Here is a 17,578-nt window from a genome sequence, read left to right as displayed (position 1 = left end):
ACTTGCAATATTGGTGATATGTCTATTTTTCTTACAGTCTCCCCTGAAGAAGGGATAAAAAGAATCCCGAAATGCATTGGGATGGGCTGGGTAATTGAGTTGTAATATGTAAAAGTTATACCAATGAGAATGTTTCATGCATTGAGCTTCTTTCAAGGCAATGTACAATATTCTTTCACTTATGTTGTAAACAATTACGTGCTGAGATCAATTCTGAATCCAAGATTTTATGTTTAATACAGAATCTTCATGTAAAGCAATGGAATGATCTGGTTTATTGTTTGTCATTTATAACTGCAAAGTGTTGACTCTAACATATTCCAGCTATGCATCCAGTATACTAGTGAACATTCACCAGAAGGGTTACTTGTATTAAGAGGCAAGCTGCCTCTCACTGGGTAGCACGCAGCCTTGTTTGTAGTTGGTAAGCAGAGATCAGTTTTTTTTAAATAGGAGTGCGCTGACTTCACACACAGTGACTCTAAGTAGCTCATGATAGAGACAAGCAGGTCCAGCCTTCATTCGCAGGCAGAAATGAAGCCCTTCAAGCAGGAGGGCAGTCATCCTGCAGCAGGGCCATCCTTATTCTGTAACATCCACAGGTCCAGAAGTGTTATGATAAATGGCTCTGGAGGTCTAGTATTTATATCCTATGCCACCCTTTGTGTCAGGTGATTCTCTGTCCTACCCCAAATCTGTTTCTGGGAAGTTCTTCTCATTCCTGTGTCAAGGCTCCAAACTGTCTGGGATGCCAAAAGACAGGGCACACCTGACACGAGAAAAGCCCTTTGAAATGTAAGTGGGGCATGATATAGGTCAGCCCCAACCATCTTGGCAGGATGGTCCATCCTGCCCATAGCTCATCCCTTTTGTGCTTCAATCTAAATTCCATTTATGTAGTGCTGGCTACCCCTGGCAAGGTGTTGAAACCCTTTACAGAAGGTGCAAGCTACACGGGAGCCCAAAATTAGTGCTCAGTCCATTAGTTGTTGTGGTTAATTTTACAATGCATACAGAACACAGCAGCATGCCTAGTTCTGAATCTGCCTAGGAAAGCTTCCTCTAAGAAAGCCCTTGAGTCCTTACACTGGCTACGTATAGCTAAGAGGATTCTCTTTAAGGCCCTGTGTGTCTGCCATCGCACCTTACAGAATAAAGGCCCTCTCTACCTGCCGGACCTTCTCACTCCTTATAACCCAGGCCGACATCTCAGCTCTACCGACTCTCACCTGGTTAGAGTTCCCAATGTTAAAAAAGCACCTATGGGTGCTCAATCTTTTAGCTTCCTGGCAGCTAAAAATTAGAATGCACTTCCTTTGGCTCTCCGGCGGAACTGTCAGAGAACCTTTTCCGGAAAAGACTAAAAACTTGGCTTTTCCAACTATAAGATCTGCTACTGCTTTCGCAACATCTCCTGCTCCTCTTTGGCCCCCTTTTTGTGCTGTTTACCCTTTGTTTAAATCTGCAGTCCCCCTCACCCAGTTCCTAATGGCTGCGGAGAGGCGACAATAGGCAAATAAATCCGGTGATAGTGAGCCTCATGGGTGTCTCCAAGTTGGTGCCCATACATGGTTGTGCGGTGGCTGGACACATATGTGTAGTAAATGAATGCTAACTAAACTGAAGTTAAAGCACATCAAAAATACACTAATCATTGGAGCATGTGGCTGGGAAATGGAGCAGGTCGTTTATTATGTCTATTAACTAATTCGTGCTGGGCGGTCTCAAGTTGAAAGGGCCATTCCCCGAAGAACTTTGAATCAACAGTGTTCTATTTGCTATCTGGCAGAGGGGTACCGTACCGGTACTTTAAGGCCTGAGTCCTTCCTGTGCCTGCTGAGCGTCAGGAGAGGGAGAGCTTTGGCTGTATCCTCCTCACAGTAGTAGTACACCTTCCTGCCCGTTCTTTTACAGGTAGCACGGCCACAGTCAAGACAGTCAGTCTGTCTCGCAAGGGCTTCATTAGACCCGAACCGTGGATCCCTTTTTTAGTTATAACCGCATCTAATTAAGGTCAGAGGAATGCTCCAACACAGCCACGGATTGCACACACAGCAGCTTCCTCTGGTATCCTCAATAAGAACATCTTTGGCTTGTTCCACTCTATTGACTTCGAGTATGTGACTCCTTCTCCCAGAACTCCTCCCTGTGACTCCCTCTGCACTGTCTCCTAGGTTACAAGGCTCCTAAGTAATGTGCTGAGGTTCATAGATATTAACTGATTGCCAGCCTGTCAGCTGTATCAAAGTGCTTTTGCATAGAGATTGCCAGACTCCCATTTCAGTCACTAGCCTTCTGAACACTTGATGTGAGACAAAAGTGCCCACAGTTTAACATGACTGTTCGATTCACAACAATGTGCCTCATAGTTTATTATAGCTTATTAATGGTTAGCCTATTGAATGAGAATATTCAAGATGCGCTCATGTTTAGAGCGAAGCATCATATTTTGAGTTCATAATATTTGAAACACTTAAGAGGAGTTTGTGTCATGGACCGCTTACTGTTAATACTTTGAAGTGGTGTTATTTCTCATTGTCACTGTAGTCTCCTGGACAGTAAATTGTATATTTTCTTTTATATATACATTTTTATGACATTTGGAACGAATCTGTTGGATAGAAAAGTATGTCGATTTAGTCATTCACAGGAAGTAGCTTACCTGACAAAAATATACCAACAACAAACATACATGCCTGAAGGTCAAATGTTTAAGCGTGCAATAGGTTTAAATCTGCTACGAAGCAGCTCAATACGATTATCTAAAAATTATCTTACTTTTAAAGCTAGAGAAGAACATCTTTTATGAACATGCATGGTATGGAATGTAGTAAAAGGTACACAATCTATTATCCCATGTACTATGCACAGACAACGCTCTTTATTATTCTCTCCTCCTTTGTGTGGGCTGAATGAACATAAACTCCTCAGATAGGCAATTGCATACCACCAGTCTCAGATGTTGATGGAGATCATGGTTCAAGTGCTGGTACAGTATTTGATGCATCTACACCATACCTCCCATGGAGTCCAACTTACAAAATGTCAGATCTTGTTTGCAAAAAATCCTTCTTTAATGCACACCACATATATAATTTACACGGACATTTGATCACCAGGGCTCTTTGCTAAGCATTCCCATAATGCAGGTGCCATGCAAGCATCCCCTTGGATATTCTAGCTCTGAGCTTGTTACATTCCCCAATGAGGCAGGCATTAGTTACTTGCATTTGCTTTTTCATATTAGAGCAAAAAGCTGATAACATGATGAAGCAGTCCTTTTACTAGAGATTCCATTGTTTGTCTGTACTGACAACTTTATGTTGTTGCTGAAAGCAAGCATTTATGCACCTCTAGCAAAACAGTTCATGCTGTTGCTTCACGGATATTGTGCTTGATAACTAAACACTTATAAGGTCCCAAAGGCGTGACTTATTGGCTATGCCAATGCTTGTTTTGCTATGGGATTGCTGCTCTGCGACCTTTGACTTGAAATGTACTTCTCTGCTCTCGGAGCTATTAAAGCTTTTCTCTGGAGAAGGCCTTTCCATCAGTCTGCTTGCTAATCTATTTACCTTATTAACTTGAAATACTATTTTGCTTTGGAAGTGAGTTTGCTTTTCTACCCTTTCACTGGTATTCAGATATATGTTATGTGTTATTTGTTTTTGGCTTCATTGAATTATTGTGATTGAGCAGTTGTTTGAATTACTATTGTAATTAATTATGATTATATTATGGCGCTTATTTTACTCTACAATGGGTGCCTAACCATTCACTGTCACAAGAAGAGGTTTTACCTCATATTGGTAGCACTGCATATGAGGTGCTCTCAGATCATGGTTTTCAAGCTAGTTTGTGGATCCTAGACTGGCACAGAGCTTAGGCGAATGATGAAAAGAAACTCAATTATCTGAGGTATGTGAGGTATAAAATGAAACCACGACCAAAACCTACACAGTTTGAAACACTAAGGGGGTCATTACAATGTCGGGCGGATTGCCTCCGCCAGGCTGGCGGTAGCCACCGCCGGCCTGGCGGAGGCAATCCGCCCGACATCCACACTAGTTTTCCCCCCCACCATATTAGTATGGCGGGGGGACCTCAGCGGACCGAAAGACCGTCCACCGCTTTTCCGCCCCGGTCGCCTTGCGGCCAGGGCGGAAAAGGAATAATATGGTGGCGGTGTCTATCAGACACCGCCAGCCATATTATGATGTTTGTATTTAGGTGCCTTTCCATGGAGGCAAAAGGCATGCAGTCTTCACTCTGGGGGCCCCCAGAGTGAAGGAGAGGTGGGGGGTGCACACGGGGGGTACCTGTGGTACACCCCTTCATTTGCATTTACAAAGCTGCAGGCACCGCGCGGTGCCTGGCGCTTTGTAAATGCAAATGCTGAAATGCATTTTTAGCATTGTGGTGGTCGGTGCAGAGAGCACCTCCTGCCACAATGCTAAAAATACAGGATGTGCCTGCCACTGTGGCGGGCACATACTAATACCACCCACGGGACCCCCGCCCTTATGGCGGGCGGTCCCTTTTACCACGAGGATGGCGGGCAGGCAAAGTCCGCCCGCCATCCTAATGACACCCTTAATGTGTGGAAATACATTACTAATGAAAAATGCACATGGAAATGTTAAAAGGTCTCTTTAGGAATGCTTTAAATATTTGAATGAATGCAAGAATGTGTGTGTGCTAAAAGGAAAAGGGAAAGGAAGTGTTAGAAACTATCAGTGCATTTCTTGCAATTACTAGTTAAAATAGATCAAAAGAGTAGAAATACACAAAGATGAGAAAAAGAGGGAGGTTGAGGAGCAAGATGAATTTATGAATGAACTACACAGGTTTCAGGGATGTTATAGTTAGGATAACATTTCACTCACACAAAACCAAAGAAATTCAGCTGTTATAGTTAGCTGAGCTAACTATAACTTGCGCCCCCGCAATGTACTGTTGATGATGCCACATATTACATTACTCATGACATTGTCAGTGACATCACAGATGACATAACGGATGCCATCTCAAATGACATCACTGATTACATCATCTAGTTACTGAATGTTTCTGAAAAATGTGAGAATTTTATCTATATATATGCCAAGGCGTATTGAAGAATGAGTGTCTGTATGGATGATTTAGTGAGTGTTGTGTTTTTAGTTTTCTGGCCTTGATGGTGTGCAGACCGATGGAAGTGCCTTCAGCACAGTGGGTATGAATATAGGAAAATATAGAGAATGAGCACAGATTCATTGAGTGTCATTTGTACACTTTCTTAGACCTGCGTTTCTCCCCCTCGATATTCTCCTGGAGTAAGCCTTGGATTGCTCTGTTTCAACGACCTGAGAGGGAAGTGCTACAGATGGCCACCTGATGATTCCAAGTATGTGGCCCTAGGACACCATTTCAAATATTCAAGTTGTTATAATTGAGGTCCAGTACCCCATTTCTTAACTGGGACTCCCTGGCCCATATCCTGATACCTCTAAAAAAAGTCACATCCCTAATTAAAAAAAGTAGTAACATTATTTGTGAACATTTGACTTATTCTTACATTGGGTAACTATCTCAACCAATTCTGCTATGCAACGATTTTACTAACATCATGAATATAACCAACATATAACACATTTTTTTAGAATGAATGACAAATTAATTGCTCCACAAAACACACAACAAGACTTTGTTAATGTTAATTTTCTAATTGTACTGTTTGCAGACCTTATTGCCATAAGGTCGCAGCTTGGGATGTTTTTGTAGAAACGAAAGGATTTACATTTTTTGTGACTGAGCTTTTGAATCTGAATTAATGAGACAGTTCAGAAATGACTGCTTTGCAAAACACTGAATTTGTTTTGCAAAATATCACGATGGAAGTGTGCTGCCTTATCCAAGAACAGCTGAGCGCAGCTCTCGCAAGAACACATATTGCATGTAGGTGGTGTTATGCACTTAGAACTGTTTCTAGAATTACAGCACCAGATGATGAAGTCTGTCATCTTTCGTGAGTCTGTTATTTCTGTTGCCAATGTTAATGTTCCTATTTGCACATAGTTAAAAGCTTTGCAGGCACCATGTTACACTGATTACAAAAAAAAACTAAAATCATGTAACTGTTTAAATGGTTTGCTTTTCTTTTCCATTTTTCACCAAACGATGTATTTTCAAATGTATGTATTTCGGTTTATTTATTGATTCATCGATAAAACAATAGCTGTCCATCAACTGTGGTGTTTGCATTTGTCACCCCGAACGGGATGGGTATGCTCAGACGTGAGTCCCATGCTCTCCACACCACTGGATTCAAGCAAGCCGGGCTGAAGACGGCTGGAAAGCCAGAAACCGGTCCTCGGAAGCTTGTTTCCGGTCCAGGGAAGGCATGGCTTGGCAGTCCGGGCTGGACTGTTCCCATGAGGCACAGGGTCAGACTGATTTGCATATGGCCATATCTGAACTGGGGTCGTGTGGAGTGCAAAAAAACGATGGATTTAGGCCCAGATCTCTGTACTGGGGTGAATGTATGACATTGTTCTGCATTCTGTCCATCAACTGTGGTTTTTGCATTGGTACAAAGCAACAGCGTGCTAAACAAACGAGTGTATAGAACTGTGGTTTATCCGGTAGGTGAATAGGAGACATGTGAGAGAAGGAATGGGCTGAGTACAGACTAGCGGGAGCTTACATTCCCACCAGTAGTAGCAGTAGTAGTAGTTGTTTCTTCGGAGGTAATTCAACTATTTTTCGGTGCTGTTAGATTTCTAGGTAAGAAACAGGTTAGACATGGAAAGTAATAACCATGTACTGGTAACTCAAAAGTGCAGCACACTAGAAGAGCTTCTAGAGCCTATGATACATGGAACAGGGGCCATCATCCGTCCACCACTGGGCCGACTATTGATATTTAGGTAATGGGATGCTTAACATTTGGCATCTTTGTGCCCGTTCAAGCCAGCTGAACCGCAAAAGAGAGCAAAAAGTACAACTAATAGAAGTTAGCAATGTTCTTAAAAAGTGGGGTTTTACATTGGAGGAAATATAGGGCCCGATGTAGGTAAATCCCATTTACCGATTTTGAAATACCGAATCCTACCGATTCGGTATTTCAAAATCGGTAAATGGTATGTAGGTCCCAACATCTGGATTCGTTACTGAATCCTTAACAATTCTTTAATTACCGATTCGGTAAATACCAAATCGGTAATGCCCATTCATTCCTATGGGCTTTGAAGCCCATAGGAATGATTAGGCATCAACGATTCGGTATTTACCGAATCGGTAATTAAAGAATTCACAAGGGTGCAGGGGGTGTCACTTTGCATAGCCCTTTATCGATCGGAAACGGCCGAAAATCGGTATTTTCGGCCGATTCCGATCGGTAAAGGGCTACCTACATCGGGCCCAAAGATGTTGGATAATCTAGCGTAATAAACCCTTCAAAATCACGGACACAAAGAAATATTGTTATTGAACAGTGCTGATGAGGTCAATTTAAATACTGATTTACCTATAGCCGATAGTATCTGAAAGGAAATGGTGAAATATATTAATTTAAACATTAGGGCCCGATGTAGGTAGCCCTTTACCGATCGGAATCGTCCGAAAATACCGATTTTCGGCCGTTTCCGATCGGTAAAGGGCTATTGAGATGTAGGGGCACATTTTCAGTAATTTTACTGAATCGGTATCATTACCGAATCGGTAATTTAACAGATTCGGTAATATGTACCGAATCGGTAAAATAATTACCGATTCGGTAATATTTACCGATTCGGTAATATTACCGAAAATGCAATGTAGGTAGGCAATGTACCTTCTGCACATGGCTTACAGAATCGGTATTTTACCATGGAATACAAATCCATGGTAAAATACCGATTCCGGTGTGCATGCACATGTGTGCATGCACACCTATGTCATGTGACAGGCAGACCTGCCCTTAGGGCAGGTATGCCTGCCACATGGCACCTGTGCCTGTTTTGGGGGTGCCAGAGGGTGTCAAAGTGACACCCCCTGCACCCTTGTGAATTCTGTAATTACCGATTCGGTAAATACCTAATCGGTAATGCCTAATCATTCCTATGGGCTTCAAAGCCCATAGGAATGAATGGGCATTACCGATTCGGTATTTACCGAATCGGTAATTAAAGAATTGTTAAGGATTCGGTAACGAATCCAGATGTTGGGACCTACATACCATTTACCGATTTTGAAATACCGAATCGGTAGGATTCGGTATTTCAAAATCGGTAAATGGGATTTACCTACATCGGGCCCTAAAGTATTTGTTACGAACAGAGAAACAATATTTTTACATTCTAGAAGTAAAATGAAAACCAAGGTTACATGAGCTGGAAACATGACAAAGAGGATCGCATTTAAGTACATGTTTTGGAGCGAGAAAAATATGCATTGCTTATTTGGAAGTGATGAGAATATGTTTTCAGAATCAGATTTCAAGTGATTTACTGATACTTTTCAATTTGGCAATGAAAGAAAAAGACATTACTTGTGTATACGAGTGTCATAAATAGCAAGCATGGAAACGTCAGTAGGTCTGTTTGGTTTTTCACTGATCGACCAATGTGTGAGCATGTGATGAGTTATCACATGGAAGGGATTGTATGATAGAGGCATGCATGGTTAAAGCACTCGTGCCTCTACCAAGCAGCCCAAACCTCGAATGCATCTTAACCACACATTCCTGTACCATGCATGCCTTTAATATGCAAATTCTGGTACAGGCATGAATGGTAAAGGGGTATGTGTGGCTAAGTTCACCACTACCCCGACCCCCTACTCTCGTCCACCACCCGACCGCCCCTCCACCACCCTGCTGTTTCTAAAACCATGCCACAGCCCTCCCAGCCCCTGCGCTGACTCTATCCATTCCCCTCCCCTTGCCCTAAGGCCTAAAACCCTGCCCCTTTACTTACACTAACCCCCACCCCACACTGTTCTTTTTATTTACCCAACCCCTTTCACTGCCTTGAAATATACCCTGAAGCTCCAGCTCTAAAACTACCCTCAACTACCCACTCCTCTCCCACTGCCCAAAAGCCTAACACCCTGTCCCTTTACTTACACTACCCCGACCCCCACACAGCTCGTCCCTTAAACTACCCCAACCCCTTCCACTGCACTGAAACTTACCCTGACCCCCAGCCCTAAAAACTACCCCGACTACCCATTCCCCTCCCTACGGCCTAAAACCCTGCACCTTTACTTTTCCTACATAGGTGGCAAATATACCGATTCGGTAAATACCGAATCAGTATTTACCGATTCAGTATTTACCGAATCATCATTTACCGATTTGGTATTTACGGAATCGGTGAATGACATGTAGGAAGCACTTCGAAGAGTGCTTCTGTGCCTTAAGGATTCGTTATTTACTACCAACTAATATTTGGTGGTAAATAAGGAATACCTCTGTAAATGCAAATGTGTGCATTTACACCAGTACCATGTGGCAGACACACATGCCCTTAGGGCATGTATGTATGCCACATGTGCCCACCAGCACTATTCAGGGGTGCAACAGGGTGTCAAAGTGACACCCTGCCACCCTTGACTCTTTCCCTATTTTACCGAATCAGTATTTAACGATTCGGTAATTGACATTCATTCCTATGGGCCTCCAGGCCCATAGGAATGAATAGCAATTACCGAATCGGTAAATACCGATTCGGTAAATACCGAATCTTAAAGATTCAGTATTTTTACTGATTTTTTACCCACATAGCATTTACCGATTCGAAAATACCGAATCAGTAGAATTCGGTATTTTCGAATCGGTAAATTTAAATTACCTACATCTAGCCCTTAATTACTGCTAATTCCCCTTCTGAAGTTCATCATGATCATTTTGGGGGTGCTATAGCCTCCTGCCTGCACCCCTGCTTCAAGCACCTAAGTTCACATATGTATTAGGCCTATGTATATATGAATGTGCAGGTGCCTATGGAGACACACAAAACACCTAGAAGCATTCAGTCACATAAGCAACACTAATGTAGTGACAAATTCAAGCAGACTATACACTTGGTGGCACACATGCAATCTCAGAGTGGATGGCACACTTGCACACAGGCAGGTTAGATTGCAGAAGTTGTCCTAAAATGACACATCATACTTAGGTTTAAAAATAAAATTTCTCATCCCATAGACTTTCCATTTTAATTAGATTACAATACACTTAACAATGCACTCATTGACAAAATGAAATAGTGTCAGTGAATCCCAAAACCTAATGCCTTTTTTCTTAAAAATAGGGTCTCTAGTTGGCAGAGGTATGCACCCTGTCCAAGTAGAGACCACCACTCTAGTCAGGGTATTTCAGACACACACCCTAAATTAACCTGTGCTCACTTCTGGTAGCTTGGCACAGAGCATTCAAGCTTAACTTAAGAGGCAATGTGTAGAGCATGTGTAACACTTAAATATAGACAAATTGAGCTTAATGTAATGAACAACACAAGACCAAAACAACAGAAGTCCAATATGAAGAGCTAGAGTTATGAATTTTTAAAGATTATCTTGAAATAGAGGGTATCATTTCGATATCAGGCAAATTCCTTTCTCCCAACACCAACTCTGTCCTGGGACTGACTAACACCCGGTTGGTGGTGCCAAACAGCCCATTAAAATGTGACCGAACACTGTTCAGTCACATTCCACTTTTCTCAATCGGTGCTCGTGTTATGGCGGGACCTGTCGGAAGCCAGTTAGAATGACCGTCAGGTTTAGTTTATGACCGCCTCCATAGTAACGAGGCAGTCGTAATGTAAATCGTCTGGCCCATGACGATGCTACCGTAAAGGCTCCAATCGAGGGTTGGAGCCTTTTACAACTGCATCATAATCAGCCCATAGAGCTTAGAGAGACAAAGTGCCAACTAGGGACATCTGGTTGTGCTGGACATGGTAAAATCTGAAAAGTAAAGCCAATTGGGATGGAGCATGAGTTGGATACAGTACCACTTAGGCACCGCTGAAAACAGTACCTTTCCATGGGTTGCGCGGACGTCGAGGAGCAGCTCTGTCGGTTTTGAGTAAAGCTGTCAAGTCCCACGTTGTTTTCAAATCCCTTACAATAAAGACACTGCGTGGTCATGAAGGCTTGAGGTCGGATTAATTACTATCATCAAACCCCTTATAATGATGGTGCTGGTACATTGTCGAGCTGCACTGTCGGCAATGCATGAGTTTTGGCAGAACACAGCGACAGAATCACTTTTTGAGGCCCAGGACTGGATTTGCACCTCGTGGCAGTGCAGGACTCACAGTAGGCAGTTGCCAGCAGCTAAAGCAGAGTTGAATAATGCTTTTGTTGTCCCTGAGACTTCAGAACAGAAGACTAGCCAGCAGGCCCTTTCAGTCACTTGGTTCTGGGGATGTAGAGAATCAGGTCCAGTTCCTCTCACCACCAGGCAAGCGGCACCAGGCAGCATGTCAGGCACCGAAGAGCAGGAGTCCTGCAAATCCAGTCCAGCAGAGTGTCAATTCTTTCAGCAGCACAGCAGTCCTTCTTCCTGGAAGACTGTCCTCAAGTCCACAATGTACTGAGTTGGTGGTGTCAGGGTTCCAGCACTAATACTCAGTTGTGCCTTTGAAGTGAGGGAGAATTCAAAGAGGAATTTGAAGTACCTGCCCTTACTTGAGACTCGCTATATGGGGGTATGTAGCTCCTTGTGGTCACAGCCCTATTCAGGAGCAAGTTTCAACCCTTCCCTCCAACCTAGACCAGGAAGGCCCCTCAGGATGGTGATGAGCCCACAGGATCTGAATGTCACACATCAGCTCCCTTCGTGTGTGACTACCTAGAGGGAATGTACAAAGCCCAGCTAACACCTTCCCTGGATGTATATTCAGAGACAAGCAAAGGCACAGAATGGATAAAGATGACAACTTTCTAAAATCAAAAATAACAGATGATGGACAGAATGCTGAATAAATCAAACATTCACCCCGTCATAGATCTGGGTTAAATCCATTTTTTTTGCACACCACCACATTCCAGTTTAGACCTAGCCATATGCAAGTCAGTCTTGACCCTGCTCCCAATGGGAACAGTCCAACCTAAACTGTCAGGCCAGGTCCTCCCTGAACCAGAAACTAGCATCCTGTGACTGGTTTCTGGGTTTCACCCTTCATCAGCCAGGCTAGCCTAAATCTGGTGGCGTAGCAAGCATAGGACCCACGTTTGAGCATACCTTTTCCACTGAGAGCAACACAAATGCAAAAATGAACAGGTGATGGACAAATCAAACATTCAGCCCCAGTCACTGATCTGGGTTAAAGCCATATTTTTTTTGCATACCACAACATTGCAGTTTTGACCCAGCCATATGCAAATCAGTTTTGACCCTGCTCCTGATTTGAACAGTCCAGCCCGAAAAGCCAGACCAGGTTCTCCCTGGACCAGTAACAAGCATCCTGGGACATGATTCCGGGTATCACCCCGCATCAGCCAGGCTAGCATGAATCAGGTGGCTTAGTTTGTGGCATTTTCAGAATTTCAATTTAAAATCCGACTTCACCATAAGTTCTGATTTTAAATTGTGAGTCCACAGACATCAAACTCGAAACATTTTTCTTGTCCCAATTGGAAATGGCACTTATAAAACAGAATAAGGTAATCTCAATGTTAACCTGTGGGCAAAATATGATGTGTAGTAGTGAAAAATGAATGTAAGTGTTTTTCAAAACCTGAACATGTAAAGCTCAAAATAACATGTCCTACATTTTAAATACACTTCACCCTGCCCTTGGAGCTTTCTAAGGTCTACCTTAGTGATGACTTATGGATATTAAAAAGGAAGGATTGGGCCTGGCAACTTGGTTACCTGAAACTAAATAGTGTCCTCCTCAAATGGAAAAATGTCCCCACCAATCTCTCCAAAATCAATCAATATAATTGTTTCTTTCAAAAGATACAAGATAATCCATGCAAGTATGAATTAACTTGTATATTTTGAAATAAACTAATATATTAATTGATTTTGCATTGATCGGTGGGGAAGTTTTTCCATTTTGGTAGCACGCTACTTAGTGTATATTTTTACGACTATGGATCAGAAGGCGATACCCACCTGCACCCTTTAAATATTTACAGAATTACACTTTTTTGAAACACACAGAGTGCAATTGTCATCATTTCTCTCTAACTTTTCCAGGTTGGAATGGTAGTCTAAAACTGCAAACAGAGGCTGTGCAATGGCAATCCTGAGACATGTTTATAGGGCTACTGAAGTGGGTGGCACAATCAGTGCTGGAGGCCCTCTGGTAGCATTTATTTTACAGTCCCTGGGCACATGTAGTGCACTTTACTGGGGACTTGTAAATATTATCTTTCTGGGAGAGAGCTTCAGTACTGGTTGTGAGTGGTAAAGGGCCTAGAATCCTAAAGCCAGCAAAAATGTTTTCCGAAAAGTAAGAGATCCAAAAAAAAAGTCAGGGGAAACCACACCAAAGATGTCAGCTCTAACACTTTGTTTGTTTTTATGCTTTTGGCTGCCCCCAATGATTTCATTGGAACTACTTAGAAGAGTATTTACTTTGGAAAGTTTATACTTTCTGTTTAATTTTGAAATCAACATTGAGTATTCTCAAATAATGAGTTATGGATTTTTGATAATTGCATTTTTAGAATTTTTCTTTTGTTTAGACTTTTAAGTGTATTGATTTTTCCGTATTGTTCCAGCATTGATTTTACTTCACAAAATATTTTGTAGATGTTTTTGTTAATGTTAGTCTCACTGGTCACGAAAGCTACCAAAAATGAGTTAAGGGTATCATTAGGGAAAATGGGTTTTATCTTGTGGCCCTTCTCTTTGAGCAAGTTGAGAGCTTGGCCAAAATCCATTGATGATTTCCCTCCCAACATATTCTGACATTTGTAAGATAGATAGATAGATAGATAGATAGATAGATAGATAGATAGATAGATAGATAGATAGATAGATAGATAGATAGATAGATAGATAGATAGATAGATAGATAGATAGATAGATGTTTTACAGACGTAAACGGTAATTCTTCAGAAAGCAGGCATGCTGAGTCACACCTATCAAATGACAAGCATATTACTTTGATGTTGAAGTAAAATTCATTTAAGCAGATTAGTGCATAGGCATCTGTTCAAATATATAAACTATAAACTATGTGCTTCTGAAGCTTCTCTAAAAGTGGATGATAGGCATCTTGAAACAAAGTCAAATACACTGTAGGTTGTGAAGTTGTATGATCTGGAATAACCAATATTTTAAACAAAGAGATAATGTATTTAGGAATGAGCAAAAAGACTTATGGACTTTCAAATTAAGCTCTCAGGACAGTTACATCTGAAGACACCCCAAGAAAAGTATGAAAAGGGGCCTTAAAATGTATCCACAAGAAGTTTCATCCAGCAAAGAAGAACAATTTTGCATTTTATCATAATTTTGAGGGCCTGTAATTAGGATCATGATTTTGGCATTATGATGTTGGAACAGACCCAGCGCTTTGCAGATATTCCTTATCTGATCATCATTATGCAGTGCAGGTTTAAACAGAAAAAAATGTGTTTGAAATGTTACTAGACATTCCCTTCGGGTTTATTCCATATTACCATCTAGGACTTAAGTGGCTGAAGAGATACTATCTGTTCAACACCCTTTGGTATGTGACTTCTTTCCAAGTGGACGAAAAATAGTGATTGATTTCTTTTTTTAGAAATCTCAACAATAATCATCACTGTCACTCAGATTGAAAAATGTGGTGGAAGGAGCTCAAATGATCTGCTGCTAGGCCCCTACCCTTCCCCCCTTCCCCCCATACCTCATATGCTTCCAAACTCGAAAACACCGCAAGATGGACATCACACCAGGGAGGAGCTGTTGGATGCGCAGTGGAAAGAATGGCGGAAAATAGTGGAATTCAGCAGGTCAAATGAAGTGAGCACTGTACCTTGGTGTAAGTGGCCTCCCGAATACTATAAGGATCTTCACAGGGGTACAATATTTGCTCTCAGTGCCCTCCAACATTGACTTTTTACGAGAATGTATATATTTATTTATGAGTTTTATATAGCGCTGGCCAGACCCGAAGGTATCGGAGCGCTTTATAACATTTGTCACTCGTAAAACACAGTATCACAGTAGTATGTACATTGAATTGTGATATTTCACATACTATCACCATAAAAAGCACAATGACTCGTGACGGGACTAGATCAGGGAGGGGACGATAGAGGAGGAAGTCAGGAGGAGAGTGAGGTAGAAGTCTGAATGTCAAAGTGTCTGTGTGCTGCTGTGGTCAGGCTTCTGCATTTGGGATAGATCGGTTGAGGAAGAGGTCTTTGAGCTTCCTTTTGAATTTTAAATAGGAGGGGGTAGTCCTGATATGGACTGGGAAGGAGTTCAAGATTTTTGACGCATTTCGAGATGCGTTTTTTTTGTTTGCGAGTCTTTGGAGAGATAAGGAGCCTCCTTGTCTGACCGTTTTTCTGGAGTTTGGAGGCTAGGTAGGAGGGTTTTCCTGTGTGCAGAGCTTTGTGAGTGAGGCAGGCAGTTCTGAAGTTGGCACACATTTCGACTGGGAGCCATTTTAGCTCTCTGAGTTCATATTTCTTTACTCTGGTGACCATTCGGGCTGCTGATCTGAGGGGAGCGAGTTATGATTTTGCTGATCCTGTTAGGGTTGCATTCCTGTAGTCCAGTCTGGACAGCACCAGGGATTGAGAAGCTTGTTTGAGGTCATTAGGAGGGATGAAGGGTTTTATTTTGTTGAGAAGTTTGAGGTTGAGGAAGAAGCTCTTTGCAGTGTTCTTGATGTGTTTAACCATATCTAATTTTGAGTCCAGAGTGATTCCCAGCGATTTTATAGAATCGGCTAGGGTGAGATTGTATTTGAGAGCATCAATAGCTTTTAGCCATTCTGTGATTTGGGGGTTCTTCTCTTTGTTGGAGATGAGGAGGATTTCCGTTTTGTCTTGGTTGAGTTTTCAAGTGGTTGAGTGATAGTCAGTGTTGGACTTCTCTTAGAGTGTCGTTCAGTCTCTGAATGTCATCAATGGAGGAGGTTTCCAAATAGATCTGGGTAGCGTCTGCATACAGGTGGAAGGAAATGTTTTTTTTCTTAGTATGATGGTGAAAGGTTCAATATAGATGTTGAAAATTTGCTGTGAGAGGACTGATCCTTGGGTGACACCCCTGCTAACGGGGAGTAGGTCAGACAAGATGTTTTTGATTTTTATTCTTTGTGTGCGGTCTGTAGAAAAGAGGTGAACCACTGTAAGACCACCTCTTCCACTCCTACCCTTTCTTGAAGTACTTTAATGAGTAGTTTGTGGTTAACAGTGTCGGAGGCTGCAGATAGGTCCAGGAGTATGAGTAGGCAGCATTGGTCTGTATCGAGTGACTTGTGCATATTGTCTATTACATTTAGGATCGCTGTCTCTGTGCTGCAAACTTTTCTGAAACCCGGTTGGTGAGGGTCTCAAAGGTTGGTGCTGTCTAACTGTTGAGTAAGTTGGAGAAGAACACATCTTTCTAGGATGTTAGCTAGGAGAGGGAGATTGGAGAGGGGTCTGAAATTATTACGATCGTTTGAGTGAGAGCCTGTTTTTTTCAGCAGAGATGTGACTAGGCCGATTTTGAGACAATCAGGCATGAATCCGGTACCCAGGCACCTGTTTATGATATTGGTCCAGAATAGGGCTCGGGTGAGTTTGAGCTTTTTGGCCAGTTGGGCAGGTAGGGGATCCAAGACATGTGATGAGGGTTTGGAGCTGGAAATCGTTTTGATGATCTCTGCTTCGGAGATGGGGTTGAAAGATTTCCAGAAGTTTGGAGGGCGCTAGGGTGTGATATCTTCTGTACCTGGGGGCGAGTTGCTGTCGGGGGGACTGGGGTGATCGTCCAAGGAGAGTTGAATCTTGTTGATTTTTTCATTAAAGATATTGGCAAAGTTATAACACAGGTCTTTAGAGGCCAGAACTGAAGACGAAGGAAGCTTGGAGGTTTGCTGCCTAATGAGATTGAAGAGTTCCTTTTGCCTGTTTTTTTGTGTTGCCTACGGCATTACAAAAGAAAGAACTTATTTCATTCCTTATGTGATTTTTATATTTTTTGCATACTGATTTGAGTTGATCTCATAGGATTGTGGATGAGTTGTTCCGCCAGAGTCTTTCTGCAGCTCTTAGTTTTCTTCTTTCTGAGTTTATGTCTGTGTTGAACCATGATCTAGATGGAATGTTCCTGACTCTTTTAGTTGCAGGGGGCTATTTGGTTTAGAATAGAAGTCACAGTCACAGTAGTGTTGTATTGAGAAGTGAGAAGTGAGTTTATTTATTTATTTATGTTTAAGATTTGTAAAGCGCAGCATATGCACGTAGGCGTCTTGGCGCTGTTCTGTTATGGAGAGGTCACCTGTGGGGATGGGGAAGAGAGTGCTTACCCTTTCTTCCAGGTTGGCAAGAGGAATCTGACTTAGATTTCTAGCCCAGCTTGGGGGGCTGCGTACAGAGCTGTATTGGATCGCTTGGTTGATGTGGAATAGAATGATACAGCCATCAGACCAGTCAACAGGCAGGGTGT

This window comes from Lissotriton vulgaris, chromosome 7, assembly GCF_964263255.1.
Source record: "Lissotriton vulgaris chromosome 7, aLisVul1.2, whole genome shotgun sequence".
In the NCBI taxonomy this organism is placed as follows: domain Eukaryota; kingdom Metazoa; phylum Chordata; class Amphibia; order Caudata; family Salamandridae; genus Lissotriton; species Lissotriton vulgaris.
This window is presented reverse-complemented; position numbering follows the sequence as displayed.